Source organism: Zootermopsis nevadensis, unplaced genomic scaffold (assembly GCF_977971745.1).
Source record: "Zootermopsis nevadensis isolate Lab colony 2312 unplaced genomic scaffold, Znev_1.0 Znev_ptg000016l, whole genome shotgun sequence".
Classification (NCBI taxonomy): Eukaryota; Metazoa; Arthropoda; class Insecta; order Blattodea; family Termopsidae; genus Zootermopsis; species Zootermopsis nevadensis.
The window spans coordinates 11,216,519-11,234,018 of record NW_028259148.1 but is presented as its reverse complement, the minus strand read 5'-3'; the positions used below and the strand labels follow the sequence as shown (position 1 = coordinate 11,234,018).

Genomic DNA, 17,500 nt, shown 5'->3' with positions numbered 1-17,500 from the left:
GTAGCAGTCCGCTGCCTTGGTGTAATCCGAGTGCTGACCCTGAAGGTCATTTGGCCGAGAGATGGTGCCATACCGTCGTGGGAAGGGCCGCGGGCAGCGTCATTTAGTCCCACAGGACAGTAACCAGTCTGACAAGCGATGGAGAGCGACTGCCATGGGCAGAGATGGACCGCATGGTAGGAGGGCAGAATGCCGTGAATATTTACATGCATTTAGTGGCTGTGTAAGGTGCTGATGCTCCTGCACGTGCAACTGTGTTCAATTGGGTGACAGGCTTCGCATGTGGCAATGAAACGGTGATAAAGGGATCCGGCAGTGGTCGTCTCAGAACATCAAGAACTCCGCAAATGATTCAAATAGTGTCGGAGATGAAGAAACCACATGCGTGGTCACTGATTCCCCGATAGTGACTCCTTACATGATGCTGTCAGGGAGTGGGTACAAGACACCCCCAAACAATGGTTTCGTGAGACAATACAGAAGTTGCCAGAGAGATGGCAACGGTGCGTCAACCTCCAGGGAGAATATGTGGAATGGGCCGAAGTGTAACCTGGGAGCCACCACCATCAAGGATCACATAATTCAGCTTAGTCTAAATCATTTGTATACGCCCATCGTATTTGTAACTTATCATTTCTTTAGGTGAACCATTTGTTTGTATTATGTGAAATTTATATTAGTATGAATTGTACTTTATAATATATATTGTGTTATTATTATCATGAATTTTCCCACATCCTATTGTCATCTAACTGTCTTATGTATCCATGGAATGTAATGAAACATGTATGTATGTTTCAGATTCAGAGCAAGCTGACGCTAATTGGGCCAAGCCGTGAACAGTGTATGCAGGAACTCAAGTGCAATTTGTGTGATCATGCGAGTATAATGACCTTCCTAGTACACTTTTTTTTTACATCCTGTAAGTAATGTAATATTTTCATTGCCCTTGTTTCTCGTTTCTTTTAATAGCATGGTGGCATTAATGTAACCTAATTTTGATTGAGAGTACCCTAGTTTACCTTCCACTAATTGTAACAAGAAGTCTTCATTTGGTTACTTTGTTTTATTACTTTTTAAGAAAGCATGTCAAGTTAGAATCCTCATAGATTACCAAGAATGCAGTGTCATCGGGCTTAATTCAACATTTGTTTCAAAAATACATTTGATAGTGTGACTGGCTGTGGGCTGAATAGCCAGGGTTAAATTTTCTCTCAGAGAAAACAATTTTTCTCTTTGTAATATTATCGAGACCAGCTATGTTAACACACAGCCTCCTGTGAAATGGATACTGGTGCTATTCCTCCTGGGATAAAAGAAACGAGTTTGTGAAGCAAACCATTTATCTCCACTTTTAATGCGAAGTTCTAGAAATGTATGGAGCCTTTGCTCCTCATTCTCTAAGCACCTTCATGATGTGTTAGCCCAGCGTATCTGGCTGCCCTGTCTGTTGCACGGGTCAAGGGAAATTTTTAGCTTATTCCGTCAGGCTTCCTCATCACACAGTTTCATTACGCTGGATATTACATCCTGCACTTCCCTGTGAATAGATTTCCCCTGTTTACGCACATTTGACATCTTTATATCATCTGTGATCGAATATAGAATATTATCACAACACCCACTTAACAGAGTACAGACGAACTCGATACATGCTATTCTAAACTGCTTGATGGTTTCAGACTGTGTTTAGTAGCATAAAACTCTGGCATATCACACTTCCTACCAATAGCAGTCCTCTAGTCCACCAGGCATAAATATTCCCCCCACACCCCACCAGAAACGACTTCCTCCAGCAGGGTTTTTCTCGTCAACTGTGGACTGTATCTCCTCCACACTCAGATATACATATACACACATATTTAAATTCTCCGACATTAACACAGCATCCTTTTCAAAATTCATTTTTCCCATATTCCCCACACCATTTCAAATGCATAAAATCAGTTGAATACAGAATACCTACCCAAAATCAACATACTTTTCTGATACTACAACATATGATAACTGAATAAGGTAATAAACAGGAATTGCCCTACCAGAGACAGGTTACGTACCCAGACTTGAACACACACACACACATACTACTTCTGACAGAGTTCTATTTTGCATGATGATTATTCTATTAAAATAATAAATTACTGCTAACATTTAATGTGAAAGCACATCTAGAATCTAGCACAACATCAAACAATATTAAGCTTCTCACATGCAATGCACATAAATAACTCAACAAAACTGGAATATCAATTTCAGAGTTGAAAAAAGGGTCCAGATATTACTTAAATGCCTTCAAATGGACATGTCTTTGTGGCAAATAGAAGGAATTCATTATCAAACTTAAATTTCAGAATACAGACATTATTAATTCATTATGGCAGCATACAATTACTCCATAATATAAGACAGTAACTTTCTTAACAATTATTCATGGCAATGTTGATACTGGTCTTCTGTGTCAACAGTGCTTGAACTTGTAGTCAGATAACAAACTCTTGGATAAACATACCGCGACTATCAGTCATAATGTCCACAAAGATTTACAACCCACAGGACCTACATTATCTTAATTCCCATGAGAACTTCAAATGTGATATTAGTGATAGTTTTTCAACCATTACCAAAGTGATTCTTGCCAATCTATGTGGATTCTAACTAGACAGGCCTTATTGAAAAGTTAAAAAACAAAGGAATTCCAAATCAAATGACGACTTCGTGTTACTATCGTTGGAAGGTAAACTAGGGAACTGTCAATCAAAATCAGGTTACAATAATTCCACTATGCTATTAAAAGAAACGAGAAACAAGGGCAATAAAAATATTACAGTACTTACAGAATATATAGGATGTGTACTGGGAAGGTCATTATACTCACATAATCCTGCAGGTCCGTGTCAAACTTCGTCCTAACCTGTCTATCTGCCAGCTCTGTCTCATTCACAATCTGTTGAAGTTGAGGCTTCACTCGATTCAACGTCTTTTGATTTGCTCTCGAAACTTCCTGCACCTGGCACGTCTGTCCATTGCACACAATCAATACATTACACGCAGCAGTGCTCAAGCCCTTGTCTCAAGCATAATACAATTTCAAGCAAAGATTTTTTGTTGTATTATGGATACACACACACTACCAGACAGCAGTTTCAATAAATTGGCATATTTCATAAGAGCCATTACAAATAGGAAAATGTTGCCCCACGTTCTGAAAGGTTGAGAACCCCTGCTCTAAATATCCCATTACAAGTAAAAACTGAGACCAACTGTTGTATATGTATAGTAATATAATATTGGTATATCGGAATAGTTGCTAGTTGCAGCATAAGAAATTTAATTAAGCCTTGTATGTGAACACTGTTTTGTAACTCGGACTTTCATTGATGCTATTCCCGCCTGAAATTGGGTTGTTTTAAAGGAAACGCTGACACTTTGACACTGTCACCCCACAATCATATCAAAATAAGCATCAGCTAAAGTCCGGGAGTGAGGCAAGTGTCAGACAGAGGACAGACTCACAAAAACTTTAAAACCTTCTAGAACGTTCCTATCGGTACAGAGTTCGAAGTTCACATATTGTACCCGGGATACGCCCTTGCTGACCAATATATACACCAGCAAGAGCATTACCAAACGCTTTTTGATCTGTTACGAGTCAGTCTTCACGACGGCACTTCAGTCAGAGTCGGCCACTGCGAGAGCCTTACGCAGCAACCTAATGTATTTACTATTTACTAGTAATAAAACCTTGTACGAGTCAACTCTCAGCAATACTTATTCCATCGGCGACGAATAACCAAACAACCAAAACCCGTTCGACCAACGTTATTCGAACCCACACTGTACTTAAACTGTTCTCCCATGTCGGGTACATAACAGATACATTCTTATAAAATATAAATATCACTCACAGCCAAGCTCTGAAGTGTCCCCCACTGCAGTACTTCAACACGACAATTTCAATTTGAACGATATGCCTAGAATATAATGAACGGTAAATTTAACAAGAATGTAAGAGAGAGAGATCTAAGTGAACATAGTGAAGTGAAATCATCTCATTATTCCATATATGTTGAAACATCATTGCATTTTACAAGTAAACTTGGCAAAAACATGTAGTCAACACAATGTACAGCTGAGCTTTGAAAACATTTTAGCCCCCAAAAATTACACACATAAATTGTTATAACATGTCATTTCTTGTATATACACCGCACTTATTACAGAGATGTACAATGTTAATTTCAGACATATCATCAGCTAAGTTACCTTTGTATAAACCAAACAAAATAAAGTACATACAAAAATAGATAATCACTTAATTAGTATATTCTAATGCAACCTATGAGATAATTGTGATGTTAGTGCAGTATAATTTAAACAAAGCCATATTAATCTGGCTAGGTTTAAATATCATTCCTTTGGGAACACTATTAGACTAGTGCTTACCTACACCACAGAAACATTTTCCCATTTCATGCACCGCATGAGCAATTCAGGAAACTATACAAATTCACCTGGCCCTTTATTCTGAGCAAGCAGCATTTCAACCTACAACTTTCACTCCAGTCTCAATTCTTGGATAACAGAAGAGGGCTGTCTTCTAGGTTGTAGTACAGTGTAGTCTTCTGGGAGTCAAGAGAGGATATGTCCTGGAGGAGGCATCGAGGGCTTCTGAAATGGTAAACTTCTACATGGCACTACCACCCAGAATAAACCCATTTTCATACTCACCACTGTGAGAACCTTGAATCCTACTTAATAACAGAAAACATTACATTCACAATAACAAATATTTGGGTGACATGGGCAAAGCCATTTTATACAAAACTTTATCTCAAAAATACTGGTACTAGCTTCAAGATGTACAAAAAAACAATATAACACCCAAACCTTTGATATCAGGAGAGATTCATGTGAAAGAAATTACATAAATATGGGATAAAAAATACTTCTACAGATATACTAAAAACCTGATGTAAGACTAAATATAGGACTACAGTCTGCAAAAAGCTTCAACTTCTTTGGGCATGTTCAACTAAATACTCATGAAAAATGCTTCTGAATGAATTATACATAAAATCCTGTAATTAAGTCAGTTCCAAGATCATGGGGCATACATGAGATTTATCTCGTTCTGATATCTGTCTTGTATATCCTTCCTCCTCTGAATGCAGCTGTAACTAGTCCCATGTCTGGTGACCACACTTCTGTGCACAGTTTTACAGTAGCAGGTAGTTCAAACTTTTCCATATTATCTTGAATCAAAATACACAAAAAGTCAAAATTCTGTGATAACACCATGACAATATGCACCTTCATGCAGTAAACAGGTGAATACAATATACAAGATGCCAAGAATACATAAAAGTAAACAAAATCCTGTCCAAAAAAAAAGAAGGTACATGGGTGTTCCTTTTTCAATCGACTATAAACGAATAATCACACCTCAGCCAACTAGAATTTTAACAAGAAATAATTATTAAAAAATTCAAGAACTGAATAACTGAAATTATGTTTATTCTCACAAAGGCTCAGAAAGCCATCTCATAAAAATTAGAGGAATCACTATGACACTAGGCATTACTGGTTTAAAGAAATTGAAAATGTATGTTTTATCTTCAAAATCAGTGGTGAAGGCAGATACTTAAGCAAATACCCTTATTGTAATAATGGCACACTGGCATATTTAGGCCTTCTGTCCTGTTTTATTTGTAGTGTTCTGTCTGACGACAGGTCCATATATTATGAACAGGATCCTTCCAACCTTTTCAGGTTGTCAGGGATCTGCTCATACATATATACATTTTTGGCAGAGATGATCAGAAGTGGTTTGCCATTGCCTTCTTCTGTGTGTGTGAGTGGAGTAATTGTTGGGATGCCACGGAGAAACCAGGTAAGCCCCGGAGGAAAACTCCGTGATGCCTAGACCACAGCCTTGCCCAACACAAGTTATAAATTTGAGCACCACCGGGAATTGAACCCAGGACCCCAGGCTTACAAGGCTAGTGTTCTTACCGCTAGACCACCATCGCAGTCTAGCGGTCCTGTACAAACCACAAATACAATTTTGTGATTAATTTAGGATGCTCTTTCCTAACAACATGCCAGAACAAAAAATTACAGAACTGCAATATTTACACTAGAAGAAGACTGCAAGTTTACTTATTCCTTAAAACTGTTAACTGTGGTCAATAAGATCCACCTCTCAAATATCAGTGCACATCTACCAGAATACGTGGCACTCAACCCGGAAGACAGCCATCTTCATTCCTGCTGTCATAAAACCCTCAAATCCTACTGGGTATAAAGACAGATTTGATCCACTGCTCTGGCAATTATTCCTAACTCCCGAAATTTATAACTTTGTGGATCTCAGAATGTATGTATTACCTCCTGATTGTATCAGTTCTGCCAGACTTTGATCAATACCTGCAATTTATACATTTTCAGAATTTCAATAGCACTCTGAATCTCAAATTAACTAGGCCTAGGTTCTAAAAACTTTCAGTCTGAATCATAGTTAACCTCAAGTATATTTAACAGCTGACAAAAGTGATTCACCCATTCAAGATACTGTGGCAATCTACAAGTAGCTCACGCTTGAATTAGATCTACTAGACTTCATTAGGATTTCTTAGAGCCTGCATTACGTATGTGCTTGCACTATATGATGTGGTCTTTACACGAACAAAATTCAGGAAAATCACATATAATTAGACAACTTGGGCAAAAATTCAGATTATGTGACTGGAAGCATTTTTTTCTCTCCACACTCGCATCATAATGTGGCATATGCTCACTGCAGAAAATGAATCAAATAATGTTAGACAACTTTAACAGCAGCAATTTTCGATCATATAATACATCAAAATATATAATAGTTTTAAAATGATAAAAATGACGATATAAAGCCTGAAGATGATGTCATAAAACATCGAAACATGTCGTACAATTAATAATAAGCGCCATAATAAATGTAACATCATACTACGATAAAAGCGCCATAATATAACATAATATAACTTATTGTAATATTTTATACTACAGATGTTATAGTGTTATATAAATTTTAATAACAACATTTTAAATACGTTTGTGTATAGACTGTGATCATAAATATATAATTGGTTTCAACACAAACATGAGGCACTTAAGCTACAAACTTGTAGTAGTCCCAACCCTCAGCCAATAAGGTTTTATTTACTTGATATTAGTTTAATGTATCTTATTCATAAGTTAGTTGATCTATTAGTGACATGTTATTGAAAACATGCCCCCATAGCACCTCTGTTGGTGAAGACAAAAGAAGCTACCTTAAGGGAAGGCCTCTTTTGTTCAGTTGCCTAGTAATGCTATGACACTACTACCTTTGTGTAGCATTTCACTTAAGAGCTAAGCCTTATTGTTAAATTTTAAGATGAGACAGGTCAGATGGCACTGCATACAACCTAAAAGTGCTCTTTTGTTAAACCTTAAGGTAAGGCAAAGTCTAAGGACACTACCTGTAATAATGGGGTTGACCCATGGCCTTTGAGACCCCTTTGTTACAAAAGCTATTAGGGGATCCAATCAAAAGCAAGGATGTGCTGCAGGTACCCCTGGTTTAGGAGAGCCGAGGGTTTTAGTCTTGTGTGCAGATTCTTCTTGGCTCTTCCCTTTTGGACATCAGGTAAGTCGGTGGCAAACTGCTCAGCCACAATTCGGCTTTTATATTGGAAATTGTACCAAATTCGATAACTATCAATATTTCTAACAAATTTGATAAAATATATTGTAACTGCACACATCGGCAAAGACGAGGTGAAGAAGTGTACTTGTGTGATTTAGTAAGTAATATAGACAGTGTGAACACTTGTGTACAATTTAATTTCAGATTTGAGGTTCTCACAGCAGTGAGTATAAAGATTTCCGTCTTCTGGGTTGCTGCACTGTTTAGTCTGGTCGATGTTAACCAACGTTTCAGAGGTCATACTGCCTCCGTCATCAGGGCGATGAATATTCACACAGCGCAACAACCCAGAAGACGGAAATCTTCATACTCACCACTGTGAGAACCTCAAGTCTTACACAATCATTAGGTTATCTATGGAGTTGTTGGTACCTCTGAATAAATAGTTGACTACATATAAAAATTTGTGTGTGATAATTTCTCTGTGCGGAAGGTAGAGCAATACAAATTTTAAACAATTTATTAAGTTTAGTATGTATTACAGTTATTTTATGCCGCTAATAATATCATAGTTTAATAATAGTAGAATTCGCAGATTTTAGGGGTTAGTCATCTTTGTGGACGTTGTTTATCCATTGTTTTCTCGATTTGCAGTTCACCACAAGCAGTTCCGCACAACCACCTCCTTCAGTAGCCATGCCCCCTCCACCAGGAATGGAACCTCTTGGTATGGGCCCTCCTGGTGTAGATTCTAATGGGAAACTTCCATCACTGTTGTCTCTGAAGGTTGACCCACCAGTAGAAGTGGAGGAAGTAAAACTTCCTATTGCTTTAGAGCCAGCACTTGCCTTCAAAACTGAACGTGTGAAAGAAGTTGGTGTGCAACCAGAAAATATTCCAGAGGCTCCACCTGCTCCAGTCATCACTCGAAGTGGGCTCGTAGATGAGGTAGAGGATGAAGGTGAAGAAGATCAACAACAACCTAGAAGAAGACAAAAATCCACTCAGCAATCAGAGCAGGAACAAAGACAGAGCAAGATGAAACATAAAAAGAAAAGGAAGAAACTTTCAAAAAATCACCAACAGTGGATACAGAAGCAGAAGGCAGAGGAAAAGAAGGAACCAGATGAAGAGACTGGAGAGAAAGAACTTTATGTTGAAATTGTGTATATTCAAGAAACTTTGGGTTTGAATGAATTGGATCCTATGTATCGTCAGATTGCTCTTATTTTTGAAACATTCCAAATCTCAGAACCTGAAAAGTCTGAGGACCCAAGTAAGGATCAGTTGCAGAAGGAACCTGTTAGAGAACCGAACCTAATAAAAGTTCCAAAGTTGGAAGATGAATATGAAGAGGAAGAAGAGAAGAAAGAAGTTATGAAAGAGAAAACTGAAGAAACTTACACGTTTGAGTGTTGCTGAATTAAAGCAGCTTGTAAATCTCCCTGATGTAGTTGAAATGCATGATGTGACAGCCAGGGATCCCAAATTGCTGGTACAACTTAAAGCCCACCGCAATACAGTTCCAGTGTCACGTCATTGGTGTTTTAAAAGAAAGTACTTGCAAGGGAAACGTGGTATTGAGAAGCCTCCTTTTGACTTGCCAGATTTTATAAAAAAGACTGGTATTATGGAAATGAGAGCAGCATTGCAAGAAAAAGAGGATCAACGGACTTTGAAAGCAAAAATGAGGGAACGGGCTAGGCCCAAGCTAGGGAAGATTGATATTGATTATCAGAAACTCCATGATGCAGTTTTCAAATGGCAGACAAAGCCACGTATGTCAATACATGGCGATCTTTATTATGAAGGCAAGGAATTTGAGATTCGCCTGAAGAAGAAAAAGCCAGGCGACTTGAGTGAAGAACTGAGAACAGCTCTGGGGATGCCTGTGGGGCCAAATGCAAACAAAGTTCCACCTCCTTGGCTTATTGCAATGCAGCGTTATGGACCACCTCCATCATATCCAAATCTCAAGATCCCGGGACTCAATGCGCCCATTCCTGACCGCTGTTCTTTTGGGTATCATGCTGGAGGTTGGGGTAAACCACCAGTTGATGAAACAGGAAGACCTTTATATGGAGATGTGTTTGGTATACAGGGCCAAGATTATCAGTCAGTTCCAGAAGAAGAGGAGGTGGATCGTACAATTTGGGGTGAGTTAGAGTCAGAGTCTGAGGAGGAAAGTGAAGAAGAAGAGGAAGATGAAACAGGGCTGGTCACTCCAGCAGAAGGTTTGATCACTCCCTCTGGCATCACCTCAATTCCAGCAGGCATGGAGACTCCAGAGATCATTGAACTCAGGAAACGAAAAATTGAGAGTGAAATGGAAGGAAGTGAAACACCAGGTGTTGCCTGAGAAACGTATAGATCGTGTTGGTGGAGCCATGATGAGCTCCACACACATATATGATATGACAGGCTGGAGGACCTCCATTGGGAGTCATTGCCCCCACCCGCCGTGGTCCAGGGAGCCCTGAAGGTCCAGGCACAGTGGAACTTGCACTGGATCCATCAGAATTGGATCTTGTTGATACAGATGCAATGGCTGTACGTTATGAGCAACAGATCAGGGAACAACAGTCACAGTTGCAGAAGGAGGATTTGTCTGACATGTTGGCTGATCACATTGCTTGTCAAAAAAACAAGAGAAAACAGAGACAACAGCATCAGGATAATAAACAAGCAAAGAAATATAAGGAATTTAAGTTTTAGTGTAATATGCCATTGTATTCTTTAGTGTGGTGTTTGCTTATGTTCTAAGAATGTGTGATTAGCAGCATTTTTGTTGGCATATGTAATGTATTGTAATGACTTGGTATGTTTACATAGAGATTTATAAAATAAAGGGGGAAAAGCCTGCCCTCTTGGTACTAATCTCTTGAAATTTTAATGAAATTGGCGAGAATAATTATATAGCTTGTACAATAGTAAAACTGATTAGCTAAATTGTTTTGTGGTGAGGCTCAAATTCACAATTTGACATTCACAAACCTTTTGGCCAACTCTTCCATTTTTGCACCTGACGAATAAAGCATTAAAAATATAGTAACTGTCTTTACTTTAATATAATCTGCATACTTGTTCATCAAAAGCATTTAAAATATACAGAAAGCCCATATATAATTGAATTACCTACTGTAAATTTTACCAAAAATTAGCAACCACCTCCCTTCCATTTACCCTCTTAAGACTAAATACTGCAACTAGAAAAAATTGTATCTGGTGGATATTAAATATTATTGCTTCAGACCTGCTTTATACAGATTCACTTTTGTAAAGAGGTTAGCAGAAATTACACATTAATCATATGAGTGTGCACAATTTATACCACTTCACTGCCTCCAACTTGTCAGAAGCATCCTCCTAGTAATAGATGTAATGCTTGCACATTTATGTTATCAAACAGACAACAAGAAATTTCACACAAAATAAAAGTATGTTTATGAACTATCTGCATACTAAATTTCATTAATTGAAAGTTCTTTGTCACTGGAATCAAATACTGTATTTACCATATTAATAGAAGCAATAATTTCATTAATTATTATCTGGGAATTACATAATAAAGTTGAATTAATGTCTGTAAAGTAGAAATGTATCAAAGTGTTTAATTGGAAGAGAAGTTTTCTTCAAAATCTACCAGAAAAAGGGGGCTGTCTAGAAGTCAAGTAAATATTGAATTTGTTTTGGTACTGTTCTTCATTGTGGCTGAATCTTTGATGTAATTCCTTACCTTGTGAATAGCTAAACTTGTAACAGACGAACGAGCTTTACACACAGTTTGTTGCCTGTGTCATTGTCCACTCAGAACTGAGGTATCTCCTTTGAGGGTTCAACATCCATAGAAACATGGCACTTCTGCCTGACGCAGTCACAGTGTCTTCATCACCATCGATAGACTGATTTCCCTTTGATCTACCCTCTGCAGGACATGTCTCCAAAGAATCTCACTCGCAGCACAACAGTAAATGGCTTGCTATACCATACTTTTTGGTACTCCACTTTCTTGCCGTTTTGATTCTGTTGTTATTATCTCATACATTATCAGGTTTGCAGTCTCTGACAACACTCGTTCACATTTATCACAAGTGTTCCTTATTCTCTATATTAGTTCTGTACCTTCCATAATACCTTCCCAGCTTCTTGTTTGTTCACAACATCACACATGTTTTTAAAATCAGTGAAGGCCAAACGCATATTTGCCGAATTCCCAACTCTTCTGTAATATCTAATTCACTGCAAAAATTGAATCAATCATTGACCTGTTGTTTGAGAGCCATATTGTTTTTATGATCCATTGTATTGTAACAATTGGTTTTTGATGCTTTATGATAGTAAGTATTTCTGCTGCATGGATCTTTGGTAACTGCCATTGCATTATCTTTCCACTGTAAACGACAACTGTGTCTAGTCACAAGGTGCTTTGAGTCAGAAGAGAAAGTGATGCTCACTCCCTTGCAGTACTCATGTATGATGCAGTGTAATACTTCATTCTCTATTAGATACGGATGGTTTCAGCGATGAAGAAGAATGTCTTCTGTATCAGGATGATGATGATGGAGGCAGCAAGGACTTCTGAGATCTTAGCAAACTTCTACAACAGTGCATGGTGCAACAACTCAGAAGACAGCCATCTTCAGACTCACTGCCATGAAAACCTCAAATCCTAAATAGTTTCAGTGATCTTATAGCAGTTGTCATGGTCCCTTTTGATATACCTGTTTTATTGCACAAGACCCATATAAGTTTGCAAGGTGAATGTTGATGCCATTCTTTTCTTCTGTTAAAACTTGATACTGACATTTTGTTGTCCTAATGTCAACTCTTTATTAGTAAGATTCTGCGTAGTCACACTGTTTATTCAGGGAACTTGAACGCCAAGGACTGTTCTTATGATCTTTCTGTCACACTTTGTGCTTATTGTTTGAGCTTATCTGTGTCTGGCAGTGTATCACACATGAATATGGTAAAGGAGTATAATACCACTCTCTCTTTTTATCACTGCTAACCTGGAGTTCCTGTCAGTTGCTAATGCAGCATCACATGTAGAAGTAAGGTCAAGACACGTCACAGCTGCAAAATATTTACCTTCTGGGGTTTCTCTGCATCTTTTGCTCAGCATTATATTCTGTTGAATATAACTCTGTGATGTTCAAAATCTTGACGTTATTAAACATAGTGAATGGTTTATTTATTTTGTAAAATTATTGCAGATATGTTCCAAGGGACTCCCGTGAGGAGTTGCCTGGTCTCCCATCGGGCGCCTCCCCAGGTGGCAGATAGGGGAAGGCTCACCAGAAATGGAGGGTACCGGGGAAATAAAATACCCAGGGCGGACCAAAACCAGACGCTGCTGCTTTGTAGTGACAGAAGTTGGTTCTTCAATGGCTAGGGGAAGAACACCCTGAAAAAAAATCACCTGGTCTTCCAGGTTGGGGGTTGACGCGGTGGGCCAGCTCCTCACCCGTCGGAAAAACCACAATGCTAAAAAGCCTAATAAAAATAAGCCTCGGAATTGGAACCCAGGCAGACGAACATGACAACGAAAATGGAAAATGAATATAGGTATATGGAACATGCAAGGATTAGGAAATAAAATCCAGGAGGTGGTGAATAACATCAAACAACTACAGATGGATATAATAGTATTGACGGAAACAAAAAGAAGGGCTCGGGAATAGAGAAAATAGGACCATATATACAGATATGGAGTGGTGTACCAAAAGACCAGAGGGGAAGTAAAGGAGTTTCCATTATGATTAAGAAGAAATATCAAAAGGACATAAAAATTTGGGAAGCCATTGACCAAAGATTAATAAAAGTTAATCTGGAAAGTTTTAGATATAGATTAAATTTGATAGGAATATATGCTCCAAACGAAATTGACAACCCAGAAATGATAGATAAATTCTACTCAAAATTGGACGAGGTAATCAGTGAATGTGGAAATACAAGAGAAGTTATCCTAATGGGAGATCTAAATGCCAGAGTGGGGAGAGGAATAGAAGATCCAGTTGTGGGCCAATATGGAGAAACAACAAGGAATAATAATGGAAAGAAACTGATACAGTTATGTCAACAATTTAAACTAAAAAATAACAATGGATTTTATAAACACATAGATATCAATAAGTATATATGGGAAGACATAACAAGAGGAAGGAGATCAATAATAGATTATATAATAACACGACAAGAAACTAAAATAAATATAATGGATGTGAGGGTGCAAAGAGGCCCAGAATGTGGATCAAATCACTTATTAGTAAGAAGTAAAATGGTATTACCACCAAAGGGAAGGAGGAAACAGGAGGATAAAGAGAAGGGAAGGCAGGAAGAAAGAAGGTACAATCTACAAGGACTGATACAACCCAGTATATGATACTTGTACCAAAACAGACTGGACAACATACTAAAAGAAGAAAAGAATGGATCATGTACAGAAATATATGAACATATAAAAGAGTGTATACATAAAGCTGCACGAGATGCATTGGGCAAAAAGTTTGAAAGCAAAAGAAAACGAAGCTACTGGATAAATGAGGAATTAATAGAAGAAATAGAGAACAAAAAGAAACTATACGAGAAATGGCAAAACACTAATAAAAGAGAAGACAAAGAAGAATATAAGATACAACAGAATAGGGCCCGGATGCAAATTAGAAAACAGAAACAACAAATTTGGGAACGGAAGTGCCAGGAAATAGAAATGTACATTGGGGGTAAAAGCACAACGGAAGTATGAAGATTTATACAACCCAAAAGAACCATGTAGAGAAAAAAATTATAATACAAAATATAGAGCCAGAAGAATGGGAACAACAGCTGCTCTCGGAAGAAAGAAAGCAATTCCTGGGGAATAGGACAGAACCTCAAAAGGAGGAAACAGGTTATGAAAACATCACCCTGGAACAAATAAAAAAAAAGTGTGGAAAAATTGAGGAACGGAAAAGCTCCAGGACCTGGAAATATCCCAACTAATAAAAAATGGAACATTGAAATTAATGAGAATGGTGAGAAAATTAATAGAAAGAACCATAAATGAAGAGGACATACCAGCTGAATGGAAGAGGGCAAATATTATACCCATATATAAGAAGGGAAAGAGAGACGTATGTGGAAATTACAGCGGAATACCTGTAACCAACACCTTCAGCATAATCTATGGTAGAGTGATACAAAATCTCATAGAAGAAGAATATGAAAAACAGGAAGTAGAGGAACAAAGCGGATTTGGGACAGGACGGTCATGTATAGATAATTTATTTTGTCTATCACAGATTATGCAGAAAAAGTGTCAAACGGGGAGAGAGCTACATATGATCTTCCTCGATATAACAAACGCATGCGATAATGTACTAGTGAATAAATTATGGGAAGCCCTAGAGATGAGTAATGTAAGAAAAACATTAATAAAGGCAGTAGAACGTCTCTGTGAAGATCAAGAAGGACGGGTAAAACTAGGAAAGAGATTGACAACAACATTTCGGATAACAAAAGGTCTGAGAGAAGGCTGCAGCATGTCACCGACACTCTTCAAAATATATATAAATGAAGTATTAAAAATGTAGAAAAAAAGGTGTAAGGGAATGGGCATACCATTGGACGAAGATACAACAATGTATACACAACAATTCGCTGATGACCAAGTGATAATAGCACAAACAGGAGAAGACCTGGAATTTATGATGAGGAAAGTAAAAGAAGAATATGAAATCTGGGGATTAACACGAAATTTAGATAAGACAATGTATTGGAATTTAGGAAATACTAATGACGCACTGATAATGGAAACAGGAGAAGTAATAAAGAGGACAGAAAATATTAAATATCTAGGAGCGATGATAGGGGACCAAGGGATGTATGGGATTGAAACAGAGGAAAGAATAAAACAAGGAAGGAGTCTCATAGGAGCCCTCAACCCAATATTATGGGACAAAAATATCACAAAAGAACGAAAGAGAGAATATATAAAACGATGATACAAAGCGTGGCACTGTATGGAGCAGAAAGTTGACAACTTTCAGAATAACAAAAAAAATAAGTTGAGAATAATGGAAATGGATTTTCTAAGAAGAGCGGCTGGAATATCCAGAAGAGAGAGTGAGAAACGAAAGGATTAGAGAAATCATGAGGGTGGACCGAGATATAATTGAGGAGATAGAGAAAAGACAACTGATTTGGTATGGACACGTGCAAAGGATGGAGGAGGAAAGGTTACCAAAAAGGACTATGAAATGGCAAACAAAAGAGAGAAGGAAGAGAGGAAGACCGAGACCAGGATGGAACGATAGAATTACAAGAACCATGATAGAGTGGAAACTACCTCTGGAAGGATGGGAAAATAGAGAAGAATGGAAGAAAATATTAGGCACCGGAAGACCGAAGTAACGGTCAAGAAACAGAAGAAGAGAGAGAGTTCCAAGGGACTTTCTTTCTGTTTGCTAAGTTGTAACTTTCATTCTGTAAGGTTTTGTGATAAGAAGCAGGATTGGTGCCCACATTGCACACCATGTTGTTCATTATTTGGGCAATCAGAGAACTAAATTTCTGTAACTGCTGCTTCATTTAAAGTCACATACAGTATTGGCATCATTCAGTTGGCACACTGCAATAATGGCACAGTATTTTGTTTATAATTTTACTGGAGATGGAAAAGTATCCACAAAGTGTTCAGCATGTGTTATATTGATGTTGTTCAAAGAGTGTAATGATTGTTTTTTATGTTAATTATCTTTGGGTGAGGGGGTTCACTGTCCAGTAATTTATGAGAGATAACAAATGCATATACATCTCTGTGTTACATATGTGTAGTGAGAGCCATGCATGTAAAGAAAAGTCTCAATTAGTGGTGATCAATTAATCAGGATCAAACCATGCAGTCCCTATTTAATAAAGCATTATCATTTTCATGTAAAAAATTAGTGCTATTACTTGGATGAATTGCTCATGGAATTTTACCAATAAGTTCTTTGTTTACATGTAAAGAAAATAGGCACATCTAAAAGCTTTATTAAGTTGGTATTTGATTTGTCACTTCTTAAATTCCATACACTGTGATATCCTGGATCTGATTTAGCCATGTGAGAATGTAAAGAGGGAGATGATTAAGAATTTAGCTTCAGCTGGTATTCTTGGAACCATGGCCAAGATCCATATCACACTTGGAAAGTGGATGATGTGGAGTACTGACATATTCTTTGATGCCAGACTCTTGTAATATACATGTTACAGAAATCAGCTGAAACATTCTGCAAGACTTTAGTTGAAATCCCAACAGAGATCAAGCTGGCTACAATCTTTAAGTATTCTATTTACTAGATTTCCCCCCTTTGGGGCACTTTGCGTGACATGATACGGCTAAAAACCAGCATTGTGGCAACATTCTCATCAGTCATAATGACAGAACACTTTAATACCCAAGGGCTGACAACTACTTAGCTATAGTAAAGTTTTGTTGTTGATGCCAGTGGTAAGTTTGGTTAATCTTTGGTTTTCTGTGAATAGCGGTCGTATTTGGCAGAATTTTGCTGAGAGTGTTTTATGTTGCAAGAGAATACAGATTTTTGTGGTATAGGTGGTTTCCATTATAATAAAGCGTTGCAACTGTGACAGATTATTATTGAGGTGGCTATTTGTTTTTATTGTCCTTCGGACTTTCCTGTTAACTTCTATTATACGAACGGTTAGAATGCCAGTTAAGAATTTGGGTCCTTACGAATCGTGTTTCCGCAAATGCAGCCAGCAGAAAATTCACCATGTTTTAATCTGTGGTGTAGGAGATCCAAGATTCTACCAGTGTGCGGTGTGATTATACGAAACGTGTTATCA

General features: G+C 37.8%; 1 long non-coding RNA gene and 1 pseudogene across 2 annotated transcripts in view; one reads left to right on the top strand and one right to left on the bottom strand.

Moving 5' to 3' along the window:
- The window catches only part of LOC110835116 (splicing factor 3B subunit 2-like), a 21,259-nt pseudogene extending 10,545 nt beyond the window's left edge, over positions 1–10,714 (top strand). Inside the window, exon 4 of the transcript XR_015535316.1 lies at positions 8,321–10,714. The product of XR_015535316.1 is annotated as a splicing factor 3B subunit 2-like (transcript). The remainder of the gene's footprint in view (positions 1–8,320) is intronic.
- LOC147873769 (uncharacterized) lies at positions 4,035–17,500 on the bottom strand. The gene is made up of 2 exons (XR_015535331.1): positions 17,388–17,500; positions 4,035–8,648 (listed from the first exon to the last, which is right to left on the bottom strand). It is a non-coding gene; the product is annotated as an uncharacterized LOC147873769 (long non-coding RNA).